Genomic DNA, 8,627 nt, shown 5'->3' with positions numbered 1-8,627 from the left:
CCGGTGTACCACAAGGATCAGTTTTAGGCCCTATTCTATATTCAATATTTACTTCCGATTTTCCATTACTTCCTTTTTGTAAAACAGCAATTTTCGCTGATGAAATTTTCTCTTCGGATTCAGTTGGTTTCATAATAAAAACTAATCTGCAATCTAGTCTAAATGTTATACAAAGCTCCTTCCATGACTGGAAAATAAAAATCAATGCTTCAAAAACGAAGACAATCTTTTTCACTCGAAAACAAAGCCTGGATTCTTCTTATGGATGGCACACGTATAGAATGGAAATCTAATGCAAAATATCTCGGAGTGCATTTAGATAAAACATTAATATCTTTCTTACAAATACAAAAAACTATTCAGAAAATAAATCATACAGTTAAAATTCTTCATCCTTTCATTAATTGCAAATCAATGCTTAGCACCGATAATATGCTTCTAATATACAAAGTTGTTTTCCAAGCTATCGTGTACTACGGCTCACTAGTATGGGGTAATTGTGCAATCTCTAATATACGACGGCTGTAGATAGCTCAAAATAAGATTCTGAAAATGATTCTGACGCTTCCAAGGTCATTTTCAACTAATGAACTTTATACCATTTTAGCTATGGATATGCTATCAGGAAGAATTGCCAAACTTAATGACCGATACCTTGCATCATGTACTGTGTCTGATAATACCTTGATTTCAAACCTAGCTTCACAATGACTTTCTAATATACTTATTTATCTATTATTTTTTATTTAATTTACCTGTCGATTTGTTTAACTATTTACCTACTTGTTTATTTAAATATGTATTTATTTGTTTGTCTATTTATTTATTTACTTAGTTATTTTCTTTTTTTATTTTATTTATATTTATTTATGTATCCATTTATTTATTTATATATTTATTGATGTATTTATTTTAGAAATTTTAATAATTCTAATCTTTTCTGTTCTATATCTATATTCAATACATTTTTTATCTACTTGTTGTATCACTCAAAGCTTGGGTTGAATCCTTTTTTTTTTAATTTTACCGCCCACCTTTCTTGCATTCTATTTTCTTATTGTTTTATATTAAGGTTGTTATGTAGCTTTTCCTTCAATATTATTTCTTTTTGTATTTTTGGTTGATTGATGTAATAATTATAATATTGACAGTAATAAGGTACCCTTATAGCATGTCTCTGTAAATTGTGCAATTTAGAAAAAAAATTAAGAAAAAATATTATAACATTGATGCTACAATAAAGATAAATAATCTTATTGAATTGAAAACTGAAAGTACTAAAGCTACAGTCAATTATGACTATAGGTTGTTTTAAATATTAAAGCAAAAGCTCATACGAATGTGATAAATTTAACTGCATCAATACAAATGGCTCCTTTGCGCCCTTTTGAAGTCTATAAAGACAGTTCAATAGAATTCAATTGAATTTTCTCAAAATCAAAATCAAAAAACAACCCTCCTCAAATAAATACAAATAAGCGATAATAATCAGAGTTCCTACAGGTGACTTGGTTTTCGAAATATTTCCGTTAGAAATTCAATTGAACGTCTATTAAGACTTGCAACAAAGTCAAATAAAAAATAAGATTAGATTATTACGACGAAACAAACTTTTAAATACGAAATCAAACTTTGAAAGATAATAAGGTGAGTAGCGTGTTGTATCGCTAATTAATCACCACGAAATAATCGGCTAAAGTGAGATATAAAAGTTTTAAGAAATAACAAGTGTTTCAAATCTTACTAACAGTGTAGAGTTCTAGAAACACTCTGTTTATATGTGTAATGCACACATGCATGTACGAAACGTATAAATAGTTTGATATTGCTTTATCAATTTTTCAATGACCTGGTTTTATCTGTATGTATTTATTTAATCAAATAAATATAGCTATTAAATATTAAAAGTTAACACAACTGTTAGTCACATAGCCTAGCAACACACAAATTTATTGAAGTAACCAATAGAATAACCTTAGTTAAATTTACTCTATTATATGAAATTGAATTTTGATAGTCATAAGAAAAGACTGTTATTGAATAGAATTTTTAAAATTATCAAAAAACAGATGACGGTTCCAAAAATACCGACCAATTAAAAGCACATAAATAAATTAACATTACTAACTCAAATGACTTTAAATTTAGTTTCTTATATGTATAAATGGATACAAATAATAGCAAACTATTTAGGAAGGTTTATATTAATTATTGTATTGACTTTTACGATGACAGAATGATTTGATCATTTGTATAAATAATCCCTTATTTTTTAATTTTATCAATTATTATTTTCCTGCTAACTAAGACAAGCTATTACCAATATTAATATTGATCTTACTATTTTAAAATGCAATTCATAGTAATTTCTCGACGAATTGGGGCTAACAAGTTGATTTTGTTTATAATGAGTTTCAGTAGCATTTTAATGCTAAAGACACATTTCGAGAGAGGGTTTTAAAATAAGATGTCGGTGCACATTGATTGATAAGTCGTGAACGTACTCAAATCAACAATGATTGCAAGTAAGAGAAAGTTTGCACGTCTTCATAGACGGCAGGAAATCCTTCGAAGCTTTTTGAGAAATTGGTACAACAAAATGTATTTAAGAATATATAAAAATAATGAATACGGCTTCCAAAAAATTATATGAAGGGAAGGCAATAAATGAAAACACTTAAACACACGACTGATCTTTCTAAAGCTGATTATTCTAAAGTTTTTAGAAAAAAAAAGCTCTCGTATTTTTAGACGTTCATATTTAAAGCTATTTATAGAATAAATGGTATTTCGGGTATAGGTCTATGTGCCGTTTTTAGAAATCATAATGGCGTGGCACGGTGACCATCGCGCCTTTGCCGTAGAGGAATATATCCTTATTTTCGTATATTACGAAGAAAATGGGCAAAAAGTTACAGTTAATGCGGATCGCTACTGTCATATGATTGAGACCTTCCTCCAACCAAACTCAAATCAGTTTATAAGGAACCACAAAGAAGTCTGGTTCTTTTTGCAACAAGATGGACCCACAGCACACACTTCACGGCGTTCACTTTTAAAATATGGGAGATCTTTTTCCGGACCCTGTATCAGCACATTTAAGCTACAGGCAATTGGGTTTTCCCAGTGAATTTATCACATGAATTTCTGCTAATCTTCAAATGGATCGCTTTCATAATTTGAAGATGTTTTAATCCTGTTTAATTCAAACACTGATCAGGGAGCATATTTATTTGATCATTAGTAAAAAAAACTCTATGTTAGGATTTGTTAAACGCTAATCAAAGAACTAGCTAACAAATAAATTCTAACTTAATCAATTAATTTAGTTAACATTTTATATCTTAGTTCGATATCTTATCAAGTTGTTTGTTTTTTATAATATTTGTAGGTCATCATTATTATTCAATATATAATACATTGACTAAAAGTCAACAATTGTTTTTTAATTCGTAAGCTATAAATCTACCAGAATTTAATAAAATCTGCCAATTTGAAGTAAATTTCTGCATATATAGGATATAATTTTTTAATGAAAAGTACTTCAAAAAAACTTTCCACTTACATAGATTTGAACTAAAACACGTACAGTTTTTCTACGACCAATCGTTCAGAAACTAATTGTTTTCTTATTAAAAACAATTTTATCTGAGAAAATGTTTGCTTGTCTCTGACTTTAAATTTATGATTACAGATACACTATTATTTTTATATTTGTTTTTTAAATGGGCTATAATAAGAAAATAGATTTCTAGATTTTTGGGAACGTTTTATAATTTCTTAATGATTACGTTTGTAACATATGCACCAACTTTCATCAATATTGGAATTTTTCTTGAACTAAATCTCTATTTTAATCGAGCTGTCCCTACAAGATTGTGTTGCTTTGATATTTTAAAACTTATTGATAAATAAGTCTTAGTTTTTGTTTTTTAACAATTTGTACTGAAATCTAACTACTAAGTCTAAAATTTTGATGTTATATTACCAAAACAAACTTTACCAAAATATTTATATAAATAAATAAATTTGAAGCCAATATCTATCTTTTTTCTATTAATACTTGAGTCAAAAACCATTCATTATCACTTGTTGTTGTTCGTGTAGTTTGTTAAGAATTATTTAAAAAAAAAATATTTTAAGATTACCAACAATATTTTACATATGATGAAATGCAAAAAAATGACAAATAATTGTCACCTCAAAAATTTTACAAACAAAAAATTAATAAATTTCCAAAACAATTTTATAGAACGAAGAGTAACGTTTTTGAGATCTGGTAACATTTTGAGAAAAATTGAACTGATAGTTTATTTTACAAAAAATAAAAGCATTAAAAAAACGTTACTAAAACTTGGTAAAAATTAATTCTTGGCTCAGATACCTTTTCAAAAATTATAAACATTACCTTCAAATTAATTTCATATTATAGAAAATATTGTTTAGGTACTTACTACATTGAGTAAATTTTTATGAAAATCCAACGGTCAGTGGTTTTATAAACATTAAAACCTACAAAAAATAGTATGCAAAATTGGTAAAAATTGATGTTCGATACTCGATATCTCGTGAATAAATGACCCAGTCTGTATTTTTCTATGAGACTAAAACTTTCAAGAAATGCTACTAAAATTGGTAAAAACTGGTTTCGACTAAAAAACACGAAAACCTACAAAAACAACAAAAGAAATAAGAAATGATTTCGGCATACCAGCCCTTTTTTTGTTGCAATAAGACCGATAGATTCTTTTTATTTGTAATTCTATTAAACTCAAAAACGTTTTAACGCATAATGGTGGTATTTTATACAGCTCATAATTTCTTAAGTTTAGCTTAAACAATTTTTTGCATTGCATTTGCATTTACCATTCAAAAGTTGCGGACTAAAAACAAAATTTTTGGGAATAGTTTGAAATCAGTTGATTTTTATCATAGGTACCAGCCCAAAGACAACGAGGCGTGTATCAGGTGGATGACGATCAACCCTGCATTCTCCCAGTTTTTATTTCTTCAAGGGACCAATAACGTCTAGTATCCCTTTCGAAAAAATAAAACATCCCCAAGACAGAATTTATTTCAATTTCATATTATTTATCAATTTTAATTATAAGAACTTATCATTTAAATATCAAACAAGATTATATAGAAGCATGCCTTATTTTTAAAAATACAGTAATTGCTCAGCAGTGATGGGACTTGGAAAAATCAAAGTGAAAAATTAGTTTTATAATCACATATCTTGCTCACAACCGATAAAATAATTAATTTTTATAAGAACCATCTTTGAATTGATATTTCGAATCATATTTAACCAACATCTCTGGGGGATCGAAATGTTCCCGTTGCCCAAAATGTCTCTTGCAGCTAAAATGTTGAGTACAGTTGTGTTCAATTTGTTTCTTTTATCTTTTTTGATAGTACAGTAGACGCTCGATAAATTGAATCTCGGAAGAATGAACTATCCAGTATAGTGAGCACCCAAAACCCAATGGCAAAGCGTCTACACCATGTCGACTGCCATTAAACAAATTTTACCGTTCATTCATGCATATCTCACAGGAATCACAAAAAAAGTAGTCACTTGACTCAGTAGAACACAAGTTCGTGCTGTGTTCTTACTTTTGTACAGCATTGTAATTGTAATAATAGGTATGTAATATGAATTGTTTTAGTTTTAAGCTGTTTCAACTTAATTAAATGTTGGTTTATCGATTAATTAAATATAGCATAATTAAATATAATTATCTTCACACTGAAGAAAATGTGTATTTTTGGTCAAATTTAACTTTGGAAAGCGTTTCTAGGCTTTTTAAATAGTGAACAATCTCGAAATAGTGAACTTGGCTGGTTTTTATTACTTCACTATATCGAACTTCTACTGTCTTAAGTTGTGAAATTTAACGTTCCGCTGCTGCGCTACTATGTGGTAAACAACAAAGTTGTAACATGTACAATGACAGGTTTTCGAAAATTAGATCTCCCATACCGTCTTTCAAATTTTTAAGAAAAATCCGCTGTTGTACAATGTCATCATTCTTAAACTTTTAAAATCGCCTATGAGTTTTCTCCACTCAACATTGAGCAGTTCAATGATTGCAGCGTCTACCAGAAAATATGACTTTAACTTCATCATTACAAAAAGTAAATCGTTGTTGACTTTGTACACATAAGTCAACACAATAGCTGCAAATAACTTTTCATAGTTCCATGATTTTATTTTCATCAATTTTATTTTCTAGTATATATTCTTCAAAATGTAACCCAAAACACATTTGAGAGTATGGCAAATAGTTTTCAGGATTTTTTACATCCGTATATTTATGTCAATATTTTCCTGTTTTATGGAATTTTTTATTAAGTTCAACTTAATAGATTTCATACTTTCTACTAAGAGGTGGATTTTTGTTGTCTCAGATTGAAATATTCTGTTCAATTCGTTAATTATTTTTAAATGTAAGGCAATAAAATTAAAAAAAAAAATGTTTGTAGTTTTTAGAAAATTGAAAATACTGGTACCCTTAGGATTAGGCTCTTCAAATAAACTTAAAATTCTACTGCTCTATATATGTATGTATACACCGTTTCTAAGGAAAGCCAACAGGCTTGACAAACTTTTAAAATTTGATTTTCATTGACACCAAGTGCCTTCTGAAAGTTTATGAAATCTTTCTGTTTTTTTATCTATGACAGAAGTAAAAATATATGTCCCTCAACGATTTTTCAATATGTCAAAACAGCAATACAATGATATAATAGAACAGTTATTTGTATAACCAGCGAATGTAAAAAGGTGGTATATTCTGAGTTGGAGGTGGTAGAATTTCAGAAACAAAAAAAGTGGAAGAAATACCACTTAAGTGCTAGAAGTCCCATCACTGTTCCTCCGCCCCCGACACAACGTAACGTAACATTGCACTTAGTTAAGCTTATTTAATACGTTATGTTTTACTTACTGCAGGTTGCCCCAGGGTGTTCACTTTTGATTGTATATGCATTGGAGAATCAAAGGACATTTTTAGTGAGAGAAATCTGTCACTGGCGTTGCATTTTATGTTCTACAAATTGGTCACTAAAAGCAGTAGCGTAAAATGGATTGTTGACGTCAATAAGGTAAATAAGATAATAGGATGGATAAGATAAGATCTAAATAAACGTGTCTTTTCAAATACAATTTATGGCCGAATCACAAACACGATTCAGCTTCAGAGTTTAAGAGTTTAGCCATTAGCTATTACAATGGAGCTTCGACCTCACGTTTAACCATTTTACATAGTTTGTACTACTTTATTATGGGTAGATAATAAAACAAAATTTGAAATAATTTGTTCGACAAAAAATTGACATATTTGAACCAACAAATTTATATTAAACAAATTATTACTTACGTATATTATTATCAAAGAAAAATTAGAAGTCACAATGTACTAAGGTCCTTGCCTTATTTGACCGTATAATGGCTGTTCGTGACAGCACACGAGGCGAAAACGGTCTACGAAGATCAAAATCGTAAACGGGAGATTTACGTTAAAAATATTCAACCGATCGAAAAGATGAAAGATGTACATTATTCGTGGAACGTAAGTTCTCTTGGTTTCAAGTCAAATAATTCAAGTGAGTGGAAATATAAGCTACTAACGTATAAGAAATAAAGTGAATAGCCGGATCTTCTGCGGGATAATTGATATCTGTTACTGGCGTTGCAATTTTTTTCACAAGGAGGATCGAAGGGGATTTTTGATATTTCAATTATAATGAGCTATTTAACGTCTCTACCAATTTTCAGTTCTATGCGAATTTTGGCTAAGTCAAATGTCTATTTTGACTGGACTATTAGGAAACTTTATGATGTTCCATTTGCAATTTAAAATTCCGAGCCTAAAGCACTTAGGCACATTATAATGAGCTATTTAACGTCTCTACCAATTTTCAGTTCTATGCGAATTTTGGCTAAGTCAAATGTCTATTTTGACTGGACTATTAGGAAACTTTATGATGTTCCATTTGCAATTTAAAATTCCAGCCTAAAGCACTTCTTTACGCAGACGATACAAATCTTGTAGCTCCTGCTATCGAGCCGAGCATGCATTAGCAAAAGTACAAGTCGCCTTCCTAGTTTACTCCCGTATTTGAAGTCTTGGGAAAATAAAACCAGAATAATGTGGACTAACCTAATCTATGCAAAAGGACATCGAAAGGCTTTATTGAAGACAAGACAGTTTTATTAAAAAAAAATAAACAAAATACTTTGTAACGAGTAAATGAAATGAAAATAGTCAATGCTATTTTAACAAACAAAAAAGAAAAATTTCGTCAAAACATTTATTCCAACATACAAAAATTCTTATATAAAACACTCTAAAAAGAACGATATCATTCGAGATAAAGTTTTAGTACCTATATAAAACCTTGTTAAGTACCAAACTTAAATTTACTGCTAACGCTCCAAATCCGCTCGTCAAGGAGTTATGGGATTCAAATTTTATAAAAGATAACTCAAAACCTGATTATTAGATATCACATTTGGAGATCCTTGCACAATATATCGCAAAACTTGATAGAACCAAAATTGAATCATACTTCACCTTTTCATGAAAAAGCCTTTTTAAATGTCCTTAGAGGATAAAATA

The sequence above is a fragment of the Eupeodes corollae genome, chromosome X (genome assembly GCF_945859685.1).
Source record: "Eupeodes corollae chromosome X, idEupCoro1.1, whole genome shotgun sequence".
Classification (NCBI taxonomy): domain Eukaryota; kingdom Metazoa; phylum Arthropoda; class Insecta; order Diptera; family Syrphidae; genus Eupeodes; species Eupeodes corollae.
Note: the sequence above shows the minus strand (reverse complement) of the source record.